The 27,141-nt window shown below is 39.3% G+C and overlaps 1 protein-coding gene and 1 long non-coding RNA gene across 3 annotated transcripts in view; one reads left to right on the top strand and one right to left on the bottom strand.

Moving 5' to 3' along the window:
- gcgra (glucagon receptor a) overlaps positions 1-19,053 on the bottom strand; it is a 48,990-nt gene extending 29,937 nt beyond the window's left edge. The window contains exon 1 of one of the 2 annotated variants that reach the window (XM_026164735.2): positions 18,733-19,053. The gene's annotated coding sequence lies outside the window, so the exon portion shown is untranslated. The remainder of the gene's footprint in view (positions 1-18,732) is intronic. The other variant, XM_080300812.1, reaches the window with a different exon arrangement.
- LOC145428532 (uncharacterized) lies at positions 12,501-13,576 on the top strand. The gene is made up of 2 exons (XR_013908824.1): positions 12,501-12,870; positions 12,949-13,576. It is a non-coding gene; the product is annotated as an uncharacterized LOC145428532 (long non-coding RNA).
- Positions 19,054-27,141: the final 8,088 nt, after the last annotated feature.

Below are 27,141 nucleotides of genomic sequence, written 5' to 3'. Positions count from 1 at the left end.
GCATTATTATTCCCCACATGTCTGTACAATGGAGATGTATAACCATGTAAAAACCATGCCCTGTGTCTCATCACTGACAAATATGCTGCACCCATGAGAAAATATTAGGCAGGGGAAACAAGAGAGTGTCACGCAGGGAGCAAGCGAGCATGCAGCGAACTGCAAGGAAAGTACTAAGTAGCTGTTGATGTAATGTAGGTCAGGAACTTAAGAATAAATCTAGGGCCTCCAACAGGCTCTGCATGTCATCGGGGGGTCGCTATGCTGCAATAGGTCATTTGTCTCACATTAATATGTACGCTATTAGGACCAGGTCTCCGTCTAGCTGGTAATTACTTTAACACTACAACCAAGGGAGCCACTTTGGCCCTTTGGCATTTTAAAAAAAATTATGAAACATGAATTTAAAGCCTATCATCTCATATTTCAAAACTTTTCCTGAAACAGGTTTAATCATCATAAATTTTGCGATTTGTGGGATAAAAAGAAAAAAAAATCTCTACCACCTATAGCTAGAACTGCTGAGAACATCATTTTAACGATAAAAAAAACAAAATCAATCAATCAGATGTTCCCAGAAGCCAATGTGATGATGTCTGTGGCTGAGGGGGGTAGAGCAGGGGCCTATGAAGCTGGCATCGTGATCGCCATCTCGATTAGCTAACCCAGGGTTTCATAATCCAGTTACAATTGAGTTCATATTGAGGGGGCGGAGTTGGCAGCAAATAGATGTGCTGGCAGCAGAGCAGCTGATTTATTCCCAACTTTGTTTTATTAATTTCAACAATGACATACAAAGTTAGCAACAGCTAAGTCAATCTTGATTTCAGAACAGTGGTATGTCCATTATACCATCCAGCCCCCCAACCCAAATTCTCCCCCTACCAGGTCCACAATAGACAAAACACCGCAGAGAACCAGTCTCTGCCCACACACACACACACACACACGCACACACACACACAAAAAAAATAAAAAAAACAAAACAACAAAACAAATCAAAAAATAAATAAATAAAAAAAACCCCCAAAAAACCCCCAAAAAACAACACCTCAGGACCCATACACATAACAAGCATAACCCCCAAAGAACAACAACAACCACAACTCCCCCCCCCCCCCCCCCCCGTAACCAAACAAACAAACAAAAACAAACAAAACAAAAACAGAGAAAACAATAGCAGAGAAAGAGAAACAGAGCAGCTGATTTAAACTGCAGTTTAGTATTAAAGCCTACAGCTTTCATTTACAAAGCAAGGAAAGAAACTGCAAAAAATGCAGACTGTGTGAGTATTGGTTAATTTTTTAATTGAGATTTTTAATTGAAGTTAAACCCTTTCTTTCTATCAGTGACCCAGAGAAAGATTGTCGTGCTTTTATTATATGTGCTCCTGCCAGACTTATAATCCTGTGTCCCACACCGCTCACTTGATCATTGGTCAGCAGCTTCTAGTAATTATAAAATTTCCTGATTGGCTTGTACAGCTGACTGGGCAAACTTTGGAAATGTCTCAGATTAGGTCATCTATCTCACTAACAGCACTCTAACTAAAAACATACCTCTTAGTCAACAGTTTCTGCTCTTCTTAAATTATATAAGTATCATTCCTTTGATGATTTTAAATGTCTTAAATAAAGTGACTTAACTTGGCTAATTTACTCTCACAGAGGACTTGCCAAGCTTAAATTACTCATTTATACAGTTGAATATATTTTCATCAAATAATTCAGTTCTACTTGGAAACATTTATTCAATAAACATTTTTTTAAAAGTATTGATTTAAGTAGAAAAACCAATTAAGCAAAAACATCTGTGTGGCATTTGCAGTTCAAATCAAACATTAACCACATTTAAATCCTTGGCTGTCTCTTTTTATTGGAAAAAAGAAGCCAAACAAACTTTGGATGGAGCTCAATATGTCTGTACACTGTAGCATGGTTGCATCACAGCGGTGGTTATCTCAGCCTTCACAAACAAGCCTGTTAGAAGTGTGTAGGAGCTGTGTAACGTAATCGGCAAACAGAGACTAATTAGGCAGTAAAAGAGATGAGCACACACGCACTAACACTTCCTTCTCATACTTCTATTCCTGTTAGTGCCCTGCACTGACTCTCATCCAACCCAGTGACCTTTGTGTAGTCTCTATAGTTAGCCTGTTTTTAAATTTCCTCAACAACTAAATTAATTATCTTAAAGGACTCAGGAGTGACCTTAAATAATCCTACACTACAAAAAATGTGTAATGACAAACACGGGGGGCGGGATTACACTGGAAATTGGAAAATACTCTACGTGCTGCAGATAAAAGTATCTGTTTCACATCTCCTCTGCAGGAAGGCTACACCCTGCAGCGATTATAATGTGCCATATCAGAAGAGGGTGCACAAAGATAAGTGGGATTACAAGTGAGGGAGCTTAAATTACAAGTGTCACTCTTGGGCTAGCTTGTATTTTTGTGCAGAGGAAACGGTGAGATGCTTCATCTTAACTTGTGCAGTAATAAGCTGCACTTACTGTCTGATACTGCATTAGAGGCCTGCACAGCATCTATTGTGGTGAACGGGGATGATAAGGCAATCAGTTGGCCTTTTCTAAAAACAGACTGCAAGCAGTTATGGTCAAGGAGTCAAAAAAAGACATCGTCATGAAGTCGAGGAGACATATATTGACTTATTTTCAAGCTATGGTACAACCTATTGTGCAACCTATGATAAGAAGATAAAAAAGAACGACTCTTTATGATAAACCTCATGAAGCAAAATGGCTTGTTACTGAAACTCCAGTTTCTAGTAAGGAGTTTCAGAGAAACTCCTTACTAGAAACGTAACTGTAAAGGCCATAACATACCGACGTGTCATGTAACATTGTAAGCGGTGTGTTTTAGTGGAAACTTCGTCCTCAAAAGTCAAAAATCAATCAATGATGAGATGGTCCTGATGATTCTAAACAAGAAAAGGACCAAGCAGAGATTCTTGGTTCAGCCAGTTGTCACAAGAAGGCAGCAGCAGGGAGAATTTCATGGTTTGATCCAGGAGCTGAAGCCGCGAGAGGTCACTGGCAGAGTTGGGCCACATCTAAGGAGGCAGAGAGCTGTTGACCTGGAGCAGCATCTAGCTATGTGTCTGAAACAAAATATTATTTTTCTACTATTTGTACATTCAGAACTGGTATGCGTTTGAGCTCCAGTGCACTTGTTGCCAAGTGAAGCGGTCTGTTTGGTCAGATCAGTTTGAGCTTGGTTTAAAAGAATAAATGCCACAAATTCATCTAGTAAAATCCTTCTTAAAATAATTTATTAAATATGTGAATTTAAAATATATGCATGGATTTTACACGCGTGGTCAATAAAGGCCTTCATCTTGAACAACATTTAGATTTGACTGGGATTCATATTTGAGCCTCTGTGAATTGGATGCTGATGAGTTGCAAAGAGATCCTACCACATTTTAGCCAGTCACCATAGTCAGCCTAGTTCCTCTGGACTTCATTTCCACTTATTTTGCATGCACACATTTTAGTGTACATTTTAATACATAATTTTAAACATTCCTTAGGACTTTAGAAATGAATATATTAATATTTTATCCTTGTGCGTTGTCAACGTTCTCTAACCAAAGTGCAAACTGTAGTATTTCTGCAAAGAGGTTTGACCTGCTGCAACATTTGCATTTAAGATTTGTTGTGCTGGTTGTCTGGTGATGGATGTAATGCAAAAAAGTCTTGAGCCTCCAGAAGACCTTCAGTAGTATGGTGCAGGCCTTTGGAGAGCATAAATAATACTCCATAAAAGCAGCTTGTTGGTCTGTACTGAATATTTGATGTGTTTAGTTTATGACAACATGTCTGAAAGACGACAGCGAGCTTAATTAATGATAACCCTTTAAAGAAGATGAGCTTTGACAGGAGAGAACTGCCCACCCGAGGTATGAATCATCACATGGAAAAAAGGAACTAGCGACTAGGTCAGCTACGCATAGCTTGGGGGGGGTCAAGGAAGGAAAACAGATACCCTGACTTTGCTCACTTCTGCAGCTTATAAATGTAATGAGACAGTTAATAGTTCGCCTTAGTTTAAACACAGCTATTCATAAAGAGTCACACTGGTGGAAAATCTTGCAGTATGCAGTTTCAAAAAAACAGCCTCCTCATGCTGTAAGTAGTCATGTGAAATGTAAACAAAAAAGAAATTGGGGAAAATGACTTTGTTGTCCTTTATATTAATGTGGCTATTTGGAACAGCCACTAGCACTTCGGATTTCTGGTTGACAGCACAGTGTACAAGCCACTTGTTAAGAAGCATAACTCCATACTGTGCATATGTTGCAAATGGGGTGCACGCATATATTTAAACAATTAAATAATACCATTCATACGTTTCTGCTTTGCTCGACTTTCATTTGCAAAATAATTTGTAGCAAATGAAAAACTGAGAGATCGAATCAGCTGCTTCTCATGTGAGTGTCTATCTTAGTCATGGACTGCAGCTAGCAATGACAGGCTGTTTAACTGCAGAAATTCTACACTTGTCCCTAGGTTCTGGTTAGTGTCCACCAAATTTGCAGCACATCTCCAGAGCAGAAGAAGGCCTGCTGACAAAAACTGCAGTCCAAGATAGTGGAATTTGAATATAACCATGGGAAAGCAGCTAAATGATATCAAGGATGACCACAAGAGCAACGGGATCAGTGAGTCATGGGACAAACACAGCAGACTTCGTTTTTGTTTTTTTTAACTGAGAAGACAATCCAATTACTAAAGGTATTGCTATTAGTAATATCAATGAATCTATTTATCCATCCATCTTCTGCTTATACAACTTAGGGTTGCCCGGTGGTTCCCAGCTGTCACAGGGTAAAGGCGGGGTATACCCTGGACAAGTAGCCAGTCTATCACATGACACTCACAGTCACATTCACACTTACAGCCAGTTTATATTCACCAGTGACCCTAACCCTGTTGAGACCTCTGCCTCAGCAGAGTTTCTTTAACCCAAACCTCCTTATGATTTGTTTGTTTAAAACTAACAAATTGTAAGCAATAAATCATATAAACCATGCAGCCTTTAGCAAAAATGATACAAACAAAACTTCTGCATTTATAAATTTATTTCTTCAGCCCTTATGCCTCCCTATATAAACTTTTCCAAATTGAACCATCACCAAGTTTTGATCTAACCAGTGCATCAAGGCATCAAAGGACATCTTGTGCCTACGCCTGCAACATCACTGGCTGCTGACAAAATGGCAGTATTTGATTTTTTTTCCACGGAGAAAATTTTTTTGGGATGTAACATTACTGCCATAGCCAGTTTGAAGCCGGCTATGACATTAACATCGGTTTAGTATTGCAATGATCCTGTCACACAGCCTTACTGTTCGCATAAACAGCACCAGTGCAAGACAGCGCAGCATATGTCAGAGAAGACTGCAGAAGTTATTTTGCTCTGTATGCTTTTTTAAATGAATCAGTAAAACTAGCACCAGAAATTTGTGTTTGTACCTATAACAGATGGCTGCACGTTGTGCATGTCTGAGTGCTACATATGAATAGAGGTCAATGTCTCCCTCACTGTGTACACAAAACACAGAGGCCCACGTCCAACTTCCCGTCAAAGACACACTGACTTCAGCGGTCTGTTCAGTGAAGGAGGAGGGCATGTTGTTTTTCAACTCCAACTAACAATCCTCGCCACTGAAAACCAAAGAGAAAGACTTCATTCATGGTAAGGTAGCACAAACAAAAATATTCCTCTGGGAGACATTAGTCTCACATTGTCTCCAATTCAAATCCCTTAATTTACATACTCATTCCAAACCGTTTACCAATTACAGCACTAACGACAAGCAGCACTGCGGCAGTGACATTTGGTTTATGTGTAAGCTGTAAGACGCATGTCCTGTTAGAGTTCGTCAGACACACCCAATAACTAATGCCAAAGAAGTTATAAATTTGTTGGCTAATAGCATAAGAAAAACCATTCAAGGCAATGGGCGTATGTTCTGTATTAAAGTCACAGTTCTAAGTAGGGAGATAGATGAGAAAACTGATAATATTCTCAACTCCTTGAGCATATTAGCTTCCCTTAATATTGTGCACAGACAGCTCAATAAAGACAATTGGTTCTTTTGTCTGGGGGCTTGTGAGGTCAACAATTTCATGACAGGAAATAGAATAATACTAAATAAGGGATGTCAAACTCTTCTCGCAGTGTGGGCCACACACAGCCCACTTTGATGCTAAGTGGCCCGGACCAATTCAATTTGATTTTTATAGCACTAAACTGTAGCCTTTCTGTCAGTGTAAAGATGTTCAACTACACATAAAACCTGAGATCTTAATTTGAATTAATTGAAATTAATATTAAATCCTTAATTTAAGAAAATTTGTTACTGTTGCTGTTACTTTCCCGTAAGCACGTGGCATTACTGCGTTACTAAACCGTGATTTTGTTTGTGAGAGTGTCTCATGACAATGATGTAAGGGGACATTCGTGGTAACAGACGTGTGCAGATCAACAATGGATAATATATAGAGTGCGGGAGAGAGTACGATTGTGCAGCATTTAATTCGTGGAAGTACTGACCTTACTTTGAGTTTGCTTCTGTAAAAAGTGACAAAAACATTAGCGTCTGCTGTACACTGCGTGGGAAGAAAACTTCTTTTTACAGCGAAAAAAAACCCTTAAATTTCTGAGCAAGTACCTAGCAAGCTGCCTCGGGAATATGAAATTCACGGAGAAACCCCCGGATCCTACCGCTGTCATGACCGCTGCGGCACTGGGCAAACCTCCACCTGCTCCGCTCCTGCTAAACAGGTGAAAATAGATTTAAGAATGACAGGACTCAGGCTATGTCCACACGTACACAAGTATTTTTGAAAGGATTTTCCGTTTTTTGTTTTTGTTTTTTTGTTTTTAAAGAAATCCCGTCCACACATGCAGTTTTAAAAAATGTCTCCGTCCACATGTAAATGCTAAAAACGATAGGTTGGCCAATCCGAAGTCTAGAAGCATGGGAGGGAAAGACTGAACAGGGTCTTGTACTCTCACAAAACCTTAAGTACTTCTGAAAAGTTTTTGTTTTTCTGGAAGGGCAGATAATTTTGTGTTACTTTTCAAGTGCCTTCATCATTTCAGATGTTAATAACTAGAGACTATTTTTGGCTGTTGTGTAGACTCACAACTTAGGAATGAACAAAATGCATACAGCATACATAAATTCAATTTTTGGGGGGGACTGACAGGTCTATTGCTTTATTACTTATTCAAGTTGGGTATCATATTTTTTAAAAGTAACTAAGTAACTAATTACTTTTGCAAATAAGTAATCAGTAAAGTAATGGGATTACTTTTTGGAGAAGTAATCAGTAATTAGTTAATAATTACTTTTTTCAAGTAACTTGACCATCAGTGATCATTAGTGCCACAACTGAGTAAAGATGACCAACGTTGAGCTATTGGCGTGCTGGATCCTGCTATATGTCCAAAACTGTCCCTGGAGCCTCTCTAGTCTCATTGTTCTTGGTGTAAATCTGAGAGAAACTGAGATGAGCTGCTCAAGCTGGTACTGGCACATCCAGCCTGAAGCTGTATAATATAGTAGTGCAATGTGGACAATGTAGTAGTGCTAATCTCTCAGGATGAGGAGATACTTCCTTGGAAAAAAATCTAGTTCCGACATGCCGCCTTACTGGACGTGGGACACGCTGGGTCAGCGGTTTCATTAGAGGGCAGCCACAACCAGCAACCATTGCACAGCTGCAGACTGTACTCATCCAGAAATAGGGAGAGCAATTTGTCAACAACAGATCTTGAGCTTGAGCAATCTATGCACACACAGGTGACTGCATCACATTAGATGAGGCCAGACCTCATATTGAACTGTTTGTATGTATATACAAAACAATATCCATATTCTAATTCATTCAAATCAGTAACAATCAAAATTGTACAAAGATGCTCTACAGTAGCCTGAGACTGAAACCTCTTGTTCTGAGCAGATTCCGCCTCATAAGGGACGATCTTACTGCTTGAATACAGCATAACGTAGTCTCCGCTGGATGTTGGTTCTCGTCTCTTACTGTACACTTAAATTCCACTGTGTTTTCAGCACAGCAACAGCTGGTTAAGACTGCTCCGTCAAACATCATTTTACCTGTTTTGGTTTTAAAAGGTGGAAAAGGTGAGTTAGGCAGGAAAGTTAACTTTTGTCCCCTTAGTCACGTCACCAGAGCCATTGACAAAATAGAAGAACACTGAGAGGAAGGCCTCTACGACATTGGTTTCCAATACAGATTGTTGGAGGAAACCCAATTTTCTTGGGTACACAAGATTTAACACGATGCTGACTTATATCCAACACTGGATTCAGGGGTTCAGTTATGCACTTTGATGCGATACTTGGGCTCTATTCAATGGGAAACCCATTAACAAACTGTGCACCTGAACAGTTGTACAGCCAAATGTTTAACATCAAAAATAAGACCACATGAAAAACATCTTATGAAAACCTCATCTTTTTTTTAAATTAAAACAAGAAAACACTGAAACAAATTTTCCAGATTCTCATGGACATGACCAGAAATTTTCTATTTATTTTAATCCTTAAAATGTAGAACATTTTTTGACTACGCAGCAATCTGCTTTCCTTTTGTCTAATCCTCTGTACTTTAGCTGTTGTTTACCTTGTGTCTTACAGAGCCTCGCTATGTGGAGGAGGCAGCCAGTCGCTGCACTTTTCTGATTACTTTCTGTGACCTGAAGCATTTTCTGCGCCATGCTCTTTGCATGAAGACCTCACTTTGAGTAAACTATGTTGATTTAACATGACAAGTGCATGCACAACTCTATTCAAAGTGTTTGCTTTTCTTCTGTGACATCTTGGGCCTTCAAACAAAGATTATAGTTGTTTTATATACTCAGCGAGGATTAGATTTGCAGAAATAGCAGGATGGAAGCAGTTTAAAATTTGCCAAACCTTCAAAAAATACATACATTGGAGCAGGGGCATTTAAAAAAAACAACAACAAAACATTTCATTATGAAATGATGAGTGAACGAGAATTCAGAGATTATTTGTCTGTTGATGGAGAAAAGTTGTCCTGATGTGCGACCCAAAGCCCACAGAAGAAGCATGGTTGCAACAGTTTCCAGCTGAGCAGTCACTGAGATAAAGCAACTGTTGTTTGTGCTCTCTACTGTGATAATAGGCTGTGTTAGGGAGCAAAAGGATCTATGTTTGACCCTCAACTCATATAGATACAACAAGGGAGCAGGGGGTATTTTTAGCACCTAACCGATGTGGATCTGAACAAATGGAAAGTTGCTCGATACCTCTGCCTGCTTCAGAGTTTACAAAAGTGAAAGCGTTCCTGTGTTCTTTGATCTTTTTTAAATCCTTTGCTGCTCCTATGCAGGTATTGATTCCTCTCTGATAAACGCTCAAGTCTGTACTTTGTATGGAAATATTTCAGCGTGCACCAAGGAGTTGACCTCGTGCGGAACAGACGTACTGTCACGCCCCACTGAGACGTGAACGTATCTGTCACCTCAAATTTTGATCCACAGCTTGACCCATAGTGGCCCGGCTGAAAGGCTACAAGCACATGGCCCCTGTTCAGCAAACTGATGCGTGTAGGTCGGTCATTAGTGTATAATCATATGAGTCTGACTGGGTGATTCATCTTGGAGAGAGAGAGCACGAGTGATATGTCTCCATCATCACAACCCACTGACTTCTGTCATGACTTTTCTGAGAAATAATTCCAATCATGACCTTCAGCCTGTGAGGCGACATATCCCAGTCCATCTACAACACTGATTACACTTAATGAGCAGGTTTTTTTGTTTTTTCTGTAAAGCACGATTTACAAAAGACCCTCAGAATTTAGTCTAAGTATTAACATATGGCAAAGAGAGCGGAAATCTTACTGTTTCACATCTGCTGAGCTCAAATATCAAAGATACTCTACTCCCACACATATGCAGCTACTCACTTTATAAAATCATTGCGGGTGACAGACAAATATATGTGAGTTTGAAAAACTTATTTTTCATTTAGGCCCTAACAGATTAATATAGGAAATCTACAAAGACAAAAGAGTCACATGGCTTGGTGCAGTCTTAGATGATGCCAAGTAAAGCAATACCAGTGCAATGCAGTCTGTCATTCAGTACCTCTTTTATCTTTCTTCCTAAAAAGATAAATAATAGAGCAATACCGGTCTGCTTTCATTTTTGGGGTATTGAATATGGGTTTTTGTAAAAAAGACACAGTTGCATCTAAGACGTGTCCATGATGCACTGCATCTCACTCCTAATGGATTACATATGTACTCTTGAGCAGGGATTCTTGATTCATTGGCTACTCTTCATATTTCAGCACCGCAACCTTTTCCTAAACCCAACCAGTGAGTAAAAACAAAACTGATCACTGAACTGAGCGAGCGAAATCAAAGTAAAACAAAACAAAAAACAGAGGCCAACACGGTCTCCTGGCTGCGTGCTATCTCTGTGAAGCCAGCAGCTTCTGAAAAATGACAGCATCTATCACTGCTTACTCCTGTCATTGGTAACCTGCTGTTGTCATTCTTCTTCTTCTTTTTTTTTTTTGCTTTCTGTTTTCATTCTCTTCAATCTCTTTCCTTCTGTTATTGCAGACTCGTCTTAACTAACGGTGGCAGAGATTTATTTAAAAAAACCCAAAAAAAACCATTTAAAATAGACAACGGTGTTACAGGGGCCACACAGGAATCTGGATGCCAACATTTTGCATTTCACTTTTCTTTTCTTTTTCTTAAACAACAGCATGGTGATTCAGTGACAATAAGAGGGTCATGGGTTCAAATCTACAGGCTGGCTAGATAGATGATTCTGTCTCTCTCCAACATGTCCAGGGTGTGCCTTTTACCCAATTACAGCTTGGATTTAGTAAAGCTTATCCAATCATGAATTGGAATAGAATTGAATAATCAAAGAATCATGATGAGTGGACTTGTTTTTGTCCTATCTTTGATTTGAACCAGGTTTCACCATGTAACTCAGAGTTTTCACGTTCTCTTTTTATATCGTCATCACAACAATTTAAGTATTGTGATTTAAGTGCATTGGAGCAATTGTTGTTGTGATTTGGTGATATATAAATAAAACTGAATTGAGCAGAAGAGACAGATAAGGTCTCTTTCACATGGGCCTAGAGACCCACTGACACTGGCACTGGCAGGTACTATGATTGCTAAAGCCCCAGTCACACCTAGAGACCAGTCAGTGACATTTTTCCCTAGCAACTTCTGGTTGCTAGGGAAAAATGTATATTCTACAACTGATTGTTCAGTGGTTTCTGGACATGGTTGCTGTTGCTAGGTGAAACTGGTCACGAAGAGGTAAACAGTGCTCCACTGAAAACATCTCTGGGATTGCTTTGGCTGCAGTTTGCCAACTTGTCTTCACTAAGCAGTAGTGAACCTGTACTGTACAGCTGTTCACTGTTGTTTTTAAATGTGGTTCAGTTGTTGTTCAGTCCAAACATTGTCTATTTCCCTTTTGGGTCACATGAACTACCGCTCTGAGCGATAGTTAGTTGGATAGACCAGTTGACATCTTCCTTACTAGCTACAGGTTACTGTGGCAATCCGCTAGCAATCAAAGCAATCACAGGGACGCCTTTAAAATCTGACCATCAGAAAGCTTTACTAAGTAGGGCTCACTCTCTAGCTTTTAAGCCTAAATTTAGTTTCAAAACAAACAACAACAACAACAAAAAAAAAAGAAAACAAATGCAAACTTTAAAAGATACGTCCTCCCAATGGTTAAAATTTTTATGAATGGAGGAATGTACAGTGTGCTTCAGACACCACAGCAGTAAAACCTTCCACCAACCATTCAAAGGTATGAATGAAAGATTTAAAAAGTGCACTCTTGTAACAAATTTAATTTCACAACAATTGTTCTTCTTATGACACTAAACAAGTACTGACTGAAAAGGGTGCGTAACGCTTCTCAACTTCCCTTAACGGGCTCATACACTGGGAAAATAAATCCTCAAACTATTCCATGGGACCTTCTTAAACTGACGGAATGAAGAAAGGAAGGACATAATTTACGAGTCTCAGTGCATGGCTGATATCCAAAAGGAATGTGGTAAATCTTCGTGCTGTGAAGCTGAAATAGCAAAGCTCCTATAGAACCAAGAATGAAATGATGCATTTGGTTTCTGAGCGCCGCATTTCTGGTTTTCCTCTATTTACTCCATTATAATAGGTTTCTTATGTTCAGCGTGTGTGAAAATGGAAAAAACTATGATGCAATGATTTCTGACTGAGACTGTAAGGCACATTCTATAGCGCAATTATATATTAAATCAATTTGAAAACCACTATTTGGCTGTTTTCTTGGCAACCGCAAAAGCTCTGATCGCTTTTGGTCGACACTGCAGAAACAGTTCAGTCTGTGCACCATGAGTGGACTCTTTGGGCATGTAAGATTGATTGTCTTTTGTTCACAGGGGCAGGAAGGTACAATGCTGCCTGCCACACGGGCCACAGTAAGTGATGGAATGTGCTGCACTTCATATCTGATTCTGCTGTGGGTACGGAGCAGAGAACATGCAGGAAAAGGCAGCAGACGCTACGTAGAGACCAGAGAGCAACATCGGGACATGGCCCAGATGGGCATCAAGGGAAATAGTTTCCAGCCAAGACATTAAGTGTGCACATACTGACAAAGAAACAAGAGCACAGTCTAGCTTGCACTGTGCGTTGTGTGGAGTAAACAAAAGAAGCAGCAATGAGCATCCAGAGTAGGCGCAAGGTTTTTCTTTTTTAAGCCATAACAAAAAAGGCTAAAAATGAGGGAAGGTGTAAGGCAACCACTGGGTAAGTCCTTTTCTGGTGCTATATATATCAGTTTATTGCTCTTTAAAAGCAAATAACTAATTAAATTTTTTCCTACAGGTGTTGGAGTGGTTTCATAAAGGAACTGAGATGGCGCTCTGCTATTGACACTCTGCTGAGTGTACTTGGGAAGATTTAATAACCTCTTATCTTATCAGTTTAACCCAGTGCGCACCTGAAAGTTGGAACAGCAAAGTCAACCATTAAACTGTGCCTCGAAGCTACGTGGACGTCGATGTATATTAAATAAGCAGTAGATGTTTCCTGCTGCTAACAGAAAGGGATTAGTTCTAATTTTTCCTGTTTAATTGTGTAAATAAAGATCGGGTGTGCGCACTTGTGACCATGGATGTGTGTGTGTAGTGGCTTTCCGATAGGTCACCGAGGTGATGTGTTGAAGGCAGACCTACCGACACGTGTCAAGTTACGGCTAAAAAAAGGACAATGTCCGCACATTTACCTTTGACTTTTCCACTAAATGCTAGCTGCACTCTTTTATCCGCATAGAACGTCACAAATCACGCGGTTGGGTAGACTAACCAAATTTGCGCTATGGTTACACTAACTATGGTTACACATTGTGACAATGCGCGCCACCTGGCATACATCAAACTGAATAAATAAAGTTATCGGTGACTGCCTCCTAGTTCATGGAAAGCGCATCAAAATGAAAAGAAACAAAAACAAATTTATTAATAGATTTATTTAGAAACCAACTCTATGTGACAGTAATTCAAGCCAAGGTAATTTTGTGTGTGTTTAAATAAAGCTTTTTGCCTGTATACAAAACTTGGCTTACATTTCATACAGCGTTCCGTCCTATAAAGTGTCTGACATTGCATGTTTGCATACAAACTATAAGTTGCTGCCATCTTGTGGCCGCACTTGGCTACTGTCTCTGGAGGCAAGCTTGACTCTGAGCCACTGGAGTCTGTAGCTGCTGTCATTTTCAAGGGTGTGTCCTGGAAGCTAAGAGGCCAGGAGCTTTTTTGTGGTTCTTTGCACTTAATCAGTATTGCATGCACTATATGTTAATTATGTTTCACTGCTCTAAGATCAGTTGCAATCTGCATGTTACCGCAGAAGGACAGTTAGAAAGTAAGTGAGGATATTACTGTGATTTTTCATTTCAGCAGATTAGTTTTAGCCAGGAAAACCTTTATAAAGAAAATTCACATAATGAAGAGGGTACTGTGATCTCTGGAATGTCCCAAGGTTTTAAGTTTGTGTACGTATGGTTTAGAGCCTAAAGTCTTTGTTATATTTTAGTTCTAGTATATATCAGTTAATTGATTATTGGTGTCTGTGTTTCTCCGATTGGGACATAGTATGAATAATCACTTGGTTGGCTGGATGCAAGTTTAATGAGTTGATTTTCTTTTTCTCCCTCATTTCTTAAAAAATATTAACCATGTCACACAATACTAAAGCTTCAATTCAGTTTGCTTTTATTATACTAATGTATTTCTTTTTTTCCATTAAGGTGTAGGGCTGTTTTTCTAATCAGATTAAGAAATGTTTTTCTTTTAGAGAAAGCCATACTACAAAGATATGATAGTACACAATATGATGGTACTGTGTGAGCTCAACCTTTAATATTCGCAATAGTAATATTACCCATACAACACTGATGGGGAACATGGAAGGGTGAGTATCATCTCTGCTTGCCTTTCAGCAACAATCACCCCACTTTACTGGATTTTTGCATAATCACAATGCATTTTAAGCTTTTCACTTGCTATTTTACCCTCTCTTGGCTGCTTTGACTCACACGTAGGAGCATTGTCCCCTAACCACAGGGCTACTGGTTTGATCCCCAACCCTGGCCTCTTCAGATGGCGCCACAGCCTTAGCACCCAGTGGCCACAGTACGTTACAGCGATTGCAATTTCAATTTTTTCTGTTGTTGTTTTTACATTTTCCTAGCTAGCAAATTGAGAGTTTGTTTTAGGACAACAGTAATTTCCCCGTTTCAGTTGTCTTCTTAAAAAGATGCACTCTGACAGGAACACTCTGCACTTCTTTTCTATTTGTTAGACAAAAAAAACAGCAATGTCAAATTTATGATAGTCCAACAGCAGCTTTTCGGTTCATTACTTTTGTGCCAACATGAATAATAGATTTGCGGTGCAAAACATTTTCACCTATTGCTGTTGACTGAGCTGGAGAGACAGAAAGAGAGCACATAATGTATACATTTGTATTTATGCATGCACTTCACAGAGATTTCAGTAATTTTGTTTATGTCCAAATGAGTCATGAAATTTGTTTGTGTGCCTCTGTGTAATAGAATTTGCCTTTTTCTGATGTAGTCATGAAGGAAATATGCAGGTAATGTAGTCAGTCTAAAAAAAAAAACTAAAACTGTATTTTTTTTCTTTTTCTTTCTTTTCACATGCTCTCTGATTACACTATAACAATAATTGACTTCCTTAATCCCCAATATGATGCACAGATCCATAAGAGAGATGACTTTTACTCCTTTTTCTTTCTTCTTTAATTGCATGGACTGGCCTGAGGATAGAGACGATGAAATATCACGTACAGTTCGATCTCCCGAGAATTTTTGTGTTTGCTCATGCAGGTTTGAGTGTATTCACATTGTATGTGTGTTTTGCGGTCAAGCTGTTATGAGCTGGAGGGGGCACAGGGCTAAGTGGAGCCTAGCAGCAATATCTAGATGGATATTGTGGACTTCTCTTTTAACAGAGTGACAGCACTTTGTAGTGGAAGCTATTCTTAGAGCCCCTGGTTCAATTGCATTGGTCCAATTGAATTGGAGGCTGCCGTGCCACACAGGACATCCATGGTCACTTGATGGGGCTGACACAAACACTCACACTCTTACACTCACACCTGTCTATCACACCTCCACGAGCGTTAATCCAGCTGAGGCTCTCCGGATCACCTTCTTCGTTCTGTCTCCTTTGTTCGCTCACACGTTCTCTTCTTTTGTCTCTCCAGACACTCTCTATCGTTATCTCTTCGCTATTACTCCCTCTCTCGTCTCAATTGTCTTAACCACAGCCGAGGGAAAAGTACAAAGTTAAGCTGCAAGAAATTACCAAGGACGCTGTATTTCTCTGTTCTTGTTGTGTCTCTCATCCTTGTCTTGTTAAGGCGTCTCATAATTAGGAAACCATGGCTATTTTTGAATGTTGTCTATCCGTAAATGAATCTCTTTGCTGCGTTTTTAAAAAAAACTACCTGCTGGGTCAAACTCATTCACTTATGTGTAATGGTGTAATGTAAATTATCAGATGCTCCCATTGTGTTTTCATATAAAAAATAAAAAACAAAATGAAGTGAAGCAACTTTGGACAGCTGATGTATAAACATATTAATGTTTTGCACTGGTATTAAGTAAAATCTGACAAAGGGGTTTTTTGTAAGTTATCTGGCTGCTTAGATGACGACACTGACCACAATATAATGACCTTACTCAAGTGTCTTCAATGCAACTAAACAGCAGGTTTGAAATTAAAACATACGTAAACATACTTTCTTTTCCTGGAGGAAAAGAAAATGTCCTTTACAAATGTACTTAATTTTGTAAAGATGTATTTCCTAAATTAACGTTAAATACATTTCAGCCCATTGATGTTGAGCTGATTCTCATGTAGAGGACAACTAAACTCCTTTCTCTATTTCATGGACTCCCTCTCACAATTACTAACTGTGGATGTTGTCCAGTTGACACTGACCAGTAGAGCCGTGTCTCTATTACCACAGGTCCCTCCCATGATATTCATCTCAACATGCCAAATGTTTTTTAAGAAAAACAACAAAACCTACATTACTTGACTACAAGATAAAGACACAAAACTAACTCCATGACAAACACACATTTATTCTTGCTTTATCATAGAGACTTTGACAAAAAACACCTGCTGTATTTTCATTTAAAGGAAAGGAAAAAGTCCCACAACTAATATCACACTTTTTGTTACCAAACAAAACTGAATGAAGAGATATAGCAGTGATAGTGAGTGGAGCCACTTGACTTTCAGTGCGTCCTTTCTATGTGAACTCTGACCAAGAACAACAAATCCTTTTTTTCACCTTCTTCTTAAAGAACTCTTTTCTGTTAGAGCTTTGGGATCCTGCAGCTGATCGTGGTGTAAAGTACTAGCTAACAGCACTCAGGGCAGTGAGAAGGTCAGAAAGCACTCCCAGCTTTCGCTCTCTGGCCCCTGAGACCAGATCGCAGTCTGAATCATTTAGCTGGAAAGTTGTTCCAAACCACAATGTACTGCATGCATATGAAGGTCCTATATCTATGTAACAAATCCAGCGATCCCTGTATTGTCATTCAGCATTTTTATCTGTGGCTATACCGAAACTCATGACTGTGGAAAGTTTGCCACACTGATTGTAGCTGCACTTACAGAGCAGAAGCTCACTTTATGTATCGCAAAACCTCAGTAATGTTTATTCTGTATGCACTGAAACTTCTGTGCCACCCACTAATGTTTGCAAATTAAGACTAAATACATCATCCAGTGGGGCACCACTCATTCACCGAGTGCACCTGCACACACAGACCCACCGAGGAGCATGTCTCTCTGATGCATTACTGCAGCAGCAGCTGTAATAGTAATGAATATGCTTGTTTAGTAATGTGCCAGAGGTGTTTGCCTAACAATGGGCACATTTATTAGCCACACTATGCAAAATGCACAGGGGACTAAGGACCAACATGTTCTCTCATGTGATGCTGCTCAAGTAGGTTTAATTAGGATCAGAAACACTTGTGGACAATTAAGTCCCCTAACAATTAAATTCTTATGTATTTTATGCACACAGAAACACGACTGTAATTATTCTGCCTGTACATTATTAGATGCATGCGTAGGCATACAGAACAGGGTCGCGGGAGTTAATTTGCTGCTGCATTGAAATTTCAAAACACAACAAACAAATAGATTTACACATATGCACATGGTGTTAATTAAAAATCTTCAGGTTCCTAACATGTATTTTGTAACTCTCTCTTAAACAGTTGCAAATAATTGCGCGAAGAGGGTGACTACTTTAAGCTGAGTGGTCCGTTGTTTTGGACTGAAAGGGACTAGGTTTAGTCTGGCTGAGCTAATAAGGTCTCTCGACTGCCATTCGTACACTGTGGACACCGTAGCGCTGTAGGCTACGGGAGAATGCAAAGCAGCAAAGTCACATTTAACACTAAATTAAGCCTGTACGTTCAATTTAAATCCACTTTAAGATTAAGAGATTCTTAAAAATTGATCCTTGCTTTTCCACAATGATTTGCTTAATATACTATTTGCACGTGCTGTAAAGGAGTCAGGAGAAAACTTTATTCATCCTTCAATTATTACTTCTATCATTTTAATATTTTTTTCAATGTGCTGTTGTGTAAGACCAGTAAGACCACTTTTCGAAATACAACACACCGTTTCTGTATTTTTGCACAACCATTTATCCACAGAACACTCGTATCTTTGACATGTGGGACTCAAGATCCCAGATAAAAGACCGTTTAGATAACACGGCCTTTGAACATTAGCGATAAGTGACACTAAATGCAACTGGAGGGATCCAGAAACACGTTTCCAGAAATGTAAATGTGTCCGAACATGCAGCAGAAAAAGAGAGAGAGAAATCCTTTCATTTCGTTTCGGCAATTCCAATTTCGGAAAATAATAATAATACCGATTAGAGTTTTATTAAAACCCTTCTTGGTAATAGATATTTTAAGGTCCATCACAGCCTGCAACATGGCCAGAATGATGAGATTCTGCTCACGTGAACGAGCTCACTTGTGTCAATATCAAATATCAAATTAAACCAAACTCAATCAAAAATAAATGCAAGGCAAATTACCGTTGACAGCACGGGATTCCGCCGATTCTGCAGATGTGATCTTTCACCGCTGCTCATCATCTGAGCCGCGTATTCCCGGTGAGTTCACGCGGCTCCGCTCTAATCCAACTTTCACAATAAATTACAGCTCGCCTCGCAGATAAGTTGTCTGCCCTGTCGGGAGAACTGTTTGAGGAATTTGGCGAAACTCTTAAAGTACGGAAAAATGATAATAATACAAAGATATTAAATAAATGTATTAAAGTGAACGGTTTGGGTCTGTCTTTGTACTGAGCGCGAGCGCACAGCTGCTTACTTGCGCTCCTTGTACCCGTGTGACGTAAGTGACGAGGGGTGGGGAGGGGGGTCATTTAAACACTGGGTCAGAGTGTTGTAGCGTTTTTCTGTGTCGTTTGACGAACGTGGGTTGTTTGAATTTCGGACTGGACACTGAGCTCTTCGTTAATTAGGGCTGATTTGTTCTCGTGTCTTATTCATCTGGTAGCTGCAAACATTTGAACTGAGCCTCATTCTGCCTACATACACACCTTATATGCCTTTTAAAATATAAAAATAAATAAATAACGCAATTATTCTTTGCCTTACTGTCCCACATCTGTAGACAGTGTCTCACGTTTTTAACGACTTCTCAGGACATGCGTTTGTTCAAAGTCTTCATTTATACAGACTAAAATGTGAAAACAAGTCTTTTTTCTTATAGTTAAAACTCGTCTAATGCTATGCTCATGAGTAAAAGTTAAACACTGCCTGAAAAAGTAACAAACCTTGCAGAATTTGGTGAATATTATGGCAACTACAAAGAAAATGACGTAAAGTATCTTTTTCCAAGTTATTGTTCAGTTTTGCACAGGAGATAGTGTATGTGTGTGTCATAAATTGGCTAAAAGGGCCAAAATGTTTTTGTTTTGTTTTTTAAAATGACATCATCTGCAGTCTATGGATGTATCCCTACTGAAACCCAAAGACTACAGGAGTGTATAAAGACTAGGCACGAGACCACAAGAACAAACTTCAGCATCATTTTATTCTTACTGTATCTACTGAGGAGGTGTGTTGCATTCAAATATATGTTTGAGTACCTCAGCCAGTAAATACAGGCCGAGCTGCATCAGCTGCTCAGGGAGGAGCCTAGATTTTCTTTCTACTTGCTTTGAGGGAATCTTTGTGTGCCTTACAACTTAATGCACTCTGAGATACACTCTGACACTCTGCTGTTGAGAGATTGTGCAGATCAAAACTGAAGTGCATTGAAAGCACTGCAGACCGATGTCACTAAAAGAAGATACAGTCATGTGGGGGGAAAAAAGTGTAACCTTAGTAATAGCCAGGTACTGATAATGCACTTAGTTGAAAATAAAATAAAAACACCCAAGACATACATCTGAGACTTTATAGGCCTCAGTTAGCATTTTGGATGTTGAAGGTCATCATAGTAAAGTTAGAAAAAAGACTGAACAAGTTTGGTTTATCTGGAAAGATTGCCAAGCCAAAGCCTTTTCTCTTTAAAAGGATCAGTTTGCAAAACTGCCTCTGATAAAACCACAAGCCTTCTGAAACAATGTCAGACAAGCCTGGAGGGGAGATTTCTGGCCATAAAGCATTGGGAGAAAACCAAATAGCATATCAGCACAAACACCTTATACCAACTCTCAAGCATGGGGGTGGAGGAGTGATGATTTAGGCTTGTTTTGCAGCCACAGGACCTTGGCACATTGCAGTCACTGAGTTGGCCATGAACTCCTCTGAGTACCAAAGTATTCTAGAGCTAAATGTCATCTCTGTGAGTGTTAAAGCTGATTGAAATGGGGTCATGCAACAGGCATTGATACCCAGATCACCAGCAGAAACAGAAAGTCTAAAAAACAAAAAGAATCAAGAAGCAGCAATGGCTCATTGAAATGCTGCGGTGGGACCTTAAGAGAGCATAAACAAATCCCCACAAACCTCAATGAACTGAAGCAATGTTGTAAAGAGCAGTGGGCCAAAACCTACCAACATACAGAAGACTATTACTTCAAGTCATTTCTGCTTAAGGTGGTTTTAAAAGGTTACTATATGATGGGGTATGGGACATATTTCACATGAGAGCAGCCATGTTTTTGAGCTGCAGGAGGCAGTCAGTGATCTGTGGATTGACCCTAGAGTAGTGGAGGTCCTGTACCGTCGGCTTAGCATCAAATGCTAGAGTAAACAAACACTGTTGTTATGCATGATACTGATAAAACATTTTCATCTTTACCATGAAGAAATCATGCATTTAAAAGATTATGAAGTCAGTGATCAATTTTCAAGATTCAGAAGGATGCAAGACTATAAAATGAAGATCACATTTACATCATTATGATTTCATTGGACTCTAAGACTGTGGTATTGCAATAAGCCAGGGACTGCACTGTGCTCCCATTACGTGGCGTGTCCTCCAGTATTAGTGTATTATTTTGGGATATATTTGTGTGTGTTTTTGGGAGGCTGAGATCAAACTTTCATATTGGCTGAGGTGAACTTTGTCCTGCTCCCTCTGGACATCTCATGTTTTCCCTCTTCTCTCACTAGCCGCTTCGCTAAACTGCTGTAAGTCTTTATCCTTAGCAAGGTCATTTAATTTGTTATACTGAGCAGAACTAATGCTTATGCTGAGAGGATTTAGGGCAGAAAAATTTCTTTACTGCAAATAAGGGTTAAATTTGGTGTAACAGAATGCCAAGCCCAAAATAATTAATGCCTTCCTCTGTGATATTCACCCTTGATGTAGTCTGTATTCATGGTTTTAGGAGAAGATCCATCACGTGCAGAATGTGGGCTGTTTTCTAGAGTGCGGTGAGATGAATGTTTTCAAAAAGGATTAGCTCGCATTTTCACCAAGCTACTGAAAATGCATTGAGTCCTGTCAGCGTTTTTTTTTTATTATTTATGAGAAAATCCTATCTCACTATAGGGACTTCCAGAAGGGGGGATTTCTTGGCCTTTCAACCAACTAATCAGTCACCTCGCCTTTGGAGAAAGTGACTGCATGAAGCACTAAAATTAAAAGGAGATGAAGTCTCCTGTTCGCTGTTGCACTAAATCCCTGAAGAAAAACACTGTGGTCATTCTTGCAAAACACAAACACACTTTATTGAACAGTGAACTTTGACCGAAAAAAGGCTCAAAGACCTTTTGCATGTGTCAATACGCTCTGTTCAGATGAAGCAGACATCTGCTACACTGCTTTTTCACTTAAATCTAATATTGTAAAACACACTACTCAGCCACTTATAGTATACACTTATTACATTGTGCTCTGTAGTAGTCTGTCCTGCTCTTTTATTCTGTCAGTTCATCGTGCTTATTGGTTTTGACCCATTAACCCTTTCACAGTTTGTTAAATAATCTTTCTTTTTTTTCTGATAAGTAAAGCCATAAATTGCCAGTAGCAGCGGACAGTGTCAGCCGATAAGATTTCTCTACATGCACATATTTTTATCAGTCCTGTGCCGCAACAGCTGTCAGGTTTTGAGTGGGGTAAAAAATGGCAAGCAGCAGCTTCTGTGACTTTTGTTCCCGAGAACTGAAACACAAAATATGCAAGAGCTGGGCGTGAGCGAGACTCGATGTTATAAACCGCCTCAAGCTCCCCGAGGCTGCAAAATGCTACGATTGTGTCCAGCTGCCAGGCATCATTGCATCTTTAGTGAAATGCTTTTAAATTACATGCATCCCCCTCAACCCCATTCTCTGAGACATTGTATATACCCAGACCTGAATTAGCTTGACACATTTATAGGATTTATTGAACTCTAAATATCAAAGGCTTGATGCTTGTGGCACCGTCTATATATATTTTTCTTTCTAGAATCATTTCATGAGCTGTAAAAGACAAAAGAGAGCAAGAGAGAAATGCCTGAAAACAACTAAGGCATATTCCTTGTTCTTTACAAAAGACCCTCAGGCTGCAAAACAAAAAAAAACACATTAGGTATATTCACATATGCAAGAGTGCTCAGGCTGGAAATAGAATAAGCCACACAGTATTAACCAAATGACAGAGAAAAATGCGTGCTTGTGATTGTCGTCTGTGTGAGTGTGTGCTAGGAGGATGTGCAGCATTTCCACAACCATCCAACAGAGGGAGCCAGCACAGCAAAACCAAACAAGTACACAGCTTTATTTACAAATATTAAAATATGACACAGACACTAAAATGATTTTTTCCCCTCTGAACCCCCCAAAATTATCTCTCTTTCTCTGCAGACTGAAACCCGTATTTTTGTTTTATGTAATCTAGTTAGATTACAGGACACACGTTTGTCTAACTGCATGCAAAGTAAACATTTGAAGAGACAGATAAGGTCGCTGCAAAAGGTCATGTACACATTGTATTAAAAGGTCAGTAAATTAAAATACTGCTGTCATGCTTAAATTACATAATTACTAAAATAATTACTTAAACTCTATAGTTTGGATAACAGAATAAGTTCATGGTTTTATAGGGATATAGTTGTAAGTATGATACAGCTGCCATGTCACTGCTTTATATCTTTGTGTAAGTTGTAATATATGGCATATGGAACATTTTTCACTGTAACATACATTGCTGTGCCAAGTAAGTGCAAAACCCAGTGGAATTGCAGTTGTGGTCAAATTAACTAAGATGCATGCAGGCAACAATGTAGCAGTAGTATGGTAGTAGTGCATATAGATGCTCTTGTAGGCTGTGAAAAGCTAATTTTGAAATATTCGGAGGAAAGTAATATTAATTATCTTTGCCTTAAGTGTTCATTTGATTTATTCTCTTTTCTAATTGGGGCATTTATCATAAGTGTACTGTATCTTCCTCAAAAAGGTTTGGAAAGTGTACATTTATACGCTGCAAAAACAGGATTTTTTGGACTATAAAAAAGGTTGATGTTAACATGTTAACACTGAGGTAGTGGCCAATTTATAATGTTGTAATTTTGTTCTCTTATTAGCTCAGGACATATTGACAACTGATTGCTGTGGATGTACAATGTAGGTTCTGCTGTTTGTGTGACAAAGTTCAGTGTTACAGTACCACCACAACTACGCAGTCTGCATTTATCTTTATGGAGTTTATGGCGCAAAGAGGAGGTTAATGCAACAAAGCTGATACGTTGTCATACTGAAGAAAGACAGATAAAATGGTTGATGACATGAACTCAAACTTTACAGTAATAACCTATAAATACAGTAGGAACACTAAAAAAAATTTATTGCAACCAAGAAGTTGATAGTATTAAACTGTAAAAGAAATAGCTGCACATTACAGTGGGTGTGTTTTAAAAATAAAAGTCAAAAGCTGGAACATCTGGCCACCAGCACTTCGCAGTTATTAAACGGGGACATTTTTTTAGTGCTTCAGTTTCTTTGAACACTTGTACACTGCTGCCAAGATAAACTTTTCTTAGACACGAGGTTTGAAAAAACATTTCAAAAGAATATTGATTACTGCCATGAACAGATAGTGTCAGGAACATTCAGTACTGCGCAGGAAAAGGAATAATAAAGAGAAAATTGACCAGATGAGAGTGCATTAGCTGTGTATGTTTGGGTCACCTGTGGTCTGACCTCTAGTACTCCTTGCAATTTGAGACAAGCTTGTTTTCAAAGTCTGGCCACTCAACTGGCATTTGGCAGAGTTCTTCTTTTGCACACCAGCTGATAATATCAGTGTGTAAATATTCTGTCATGGTTTTGAGGCTGGCAGCTTTGGATGTAATGTCTGTTTGTTTTTTTTAACTTCATATACAGTGACTGGACAGAAATTCCTGGCTTTGCATTCCAGTTCTTTTCAAGCCACTTACTGCACATACAGTATGTGTGTCAAGGCAATGATGCAATCCTGCAGCTGTCTCAAGCTTCATGTACAGTTCACTCCAATTCAAGCAGTGATGTGTGCCCATTTTCAGCATAAGCCAGTAGTTCTAAATGTTTTTCCCTCCACCTGTTTTCCTCTCATCCACACATGTGTTCTGTCTTTGTTCTATGGACTTCATTCCTCTTCTCTCTGGAGAATACCTCCACCTATCCACACTCTTTTTTCACCTGTTCCCTACTCTCACTTCAGATCATGTCTCCTGCAAACGTCATAGTCCACTGAGACTCCTTCCTGACCTCATCTGTCAGCCTGTCCATCACCACTCGAAACAAGAACAGTCTCTAAACCAGTCACTGATGTAATCGCATCCTCACCCTGAATCCATCTATCACTCCTACTGCACACCTCACCACTGTCTCTCTGTCCTCATACATGTCCTGCACCACCATCACATACTTCTCTGCCACTCCTGGCTTGATCATGCAGTACGGCAGTTTTGACATCATATGCTTTCTCTGTATCCACAAAGACACAATGCAACTCCTGCTGACGTCTTCTCACAAAATCCATTGTTGCAAAATTGGCATTCGAGTACCGCATTGAAATTCAGTGTTTGTAAAGGCAGACTGGATTTAGGTGATGGTTTCATACGATTGGGGCAATGGGACGGTACTAAAATGTAACATTTTTTATGAAAACTGTGCCTTTTTCAACATAGTTCCTACTAAAATATTAGATGTAATATTAAAATCAAGTTTGCTGCAGCTGTCTCACTGTCCTAGGCTCTATAGGAGAGATATTAAACTCCAAATCAATGAAGATACACACTAAACCATACATGCAAGCAGCTAAATATGTTTCCATTTAAGTGCTCCCATGATGAGCCAAGTGTTCTTCAGCCAAATCTCTATCAGCATTGTTATCAGGTTGTTCAGAAAGGAGCTGATAGACGTGCAGTCAAGTTGAAAGGCTATCACCTATGTTCTCACCGTGCTACCTATGACAGCCAGCTGGCCAGAGTATGGGTTTCCCTAGGGAGGCCTCTTCAGAGGCAGGAGTGAGCAATGCCTCTTATCAGACATCAGCTTTCCCTCTGCAGGGTCAAATAAATATGCAGGATTGTCTCTGAGAAAAGGCTGCCTGTATGGAACCTGGGAGAGCTTTTACAACAGAGTGACTTGTTACAACTTCACAAGCACCTGTTATGCAATTATACATACATAGATTGTTTGATCAGTGTTATTTACCCACTCTCATTCCTGACCCCTTTAACGTTTATCAACAGTCCATTAATATATAGCCATAAACATATACGAGAAAATTTTAAGAAGTTATCAATGTGCAATATTCTATCTTATTGACTTTTATTATCAGTTTAAATATCAGTTTACCAACTATGCTCACCGGCCACTTCATTAGGTACACCTATTCAACTGCTTGTTAACATTACAATCTGCCCATCACATGGCAACAATTCAGTGAATTCAGGCATGTAAACAGGATCAAGAACCTAAAGGCAGAGGATCCTACCCAATACTAGCAAGGTTTACATAACAAAGTGCCAGGTGAGTGCATATAACACATCAGAACAGTTGGGTTTGTATGATAAAAGTACAGTGTTTTTTCATTACTTGCTTGCAATTAACCTCTTAATTAGCTTAAATTTAAGAAGCTACCGGACATGACATCCCTTTGAGCTAAACAATGATGCATTTTGTTTGATATGTTGGGGTTTAAACTCTCTAAAGCCTGAACCATCTTCAAGTTTCTTGAAGACGTTTCACCTCTCATCTGAGAAGCTTCTTGAGTTCTGATTGGTACAGAGATCTCAGTAGCTCACAAAAACTGATACACCTGGCGTTACAGGATTGAATGACTTCTCAACTCACTGTTTCAGGGATGAGTTTTTAGTGATACAAAGTCGATCTTTTTTCTTTCAGCACAAATCCTAGTGGCACTGCTGTCACGTGTGATCACAGAGATTTACAGTGGCAGTTGTGTACACAGCAATAACCCATGGATATTGCTGTTAATGGTGCTAACATAAACTCCAGTTATTATTTAAAACACTTCTTTTTATATTAAATATTCATAAAAGTGTCACACATAAAATAACAGATCCAAAGCAAACATTTACTGTAGTATTCAGTTTCTTAGTACCCTAGTGTGTGGGTTCTCAAATTTAATTAATGTTCCAACTCAGCAACATGAGCTAACCACCCCACAATGACCAACCCTGCCAAATCCTGATTGGTGCAGGGAAGTTAATGACATCACATGTTTCCATCTGAGCTCTCGCTTCTGCAAAAAAATGACTTTGTTTTCAGGATCTTTGGAGCGCCTCTTAAACTAAAGTTCAAAAAGAAAGCGACAGTTAAAAGCTCCGGAGAGAATCTATCAGTAAATAGCTGACAGCTATAGACCCAGAAGAATTTTTCTGTCTTTGCTTGATGGAGAGCTTCATACTTAGCAAAAGGGCAGTTCTTAAAGTGTGTATAATTATTCTGAGAACAGCAGCAGGTGTTTATTCCTGCGGCTAGAGAGGTACAATAGAGCCCAGCAGCTCATGTCACAGAGTTGGACGGCGTCCCTGA

This window comes from Astatotilapia calliptera, chromosome 4 (genome assembly GCF_964374335.1).
Source record: "Astatotilapia calliptera chromosome 4, fAstCal68.1, whole genome shotgun sequence".
Classification (NCBI taxonomy): Eukaryota; Metazoa; Chordata; class Actinopteri; order Cichliformes; family Cichlidae; genus Astatotilapia; species Astatotilapia calliptera.
The sequence above is the reverse complement of the archived record's forward strand: the minus strand, read 5'-3'. Positions and strand labels throughout refer to the sequence as shown.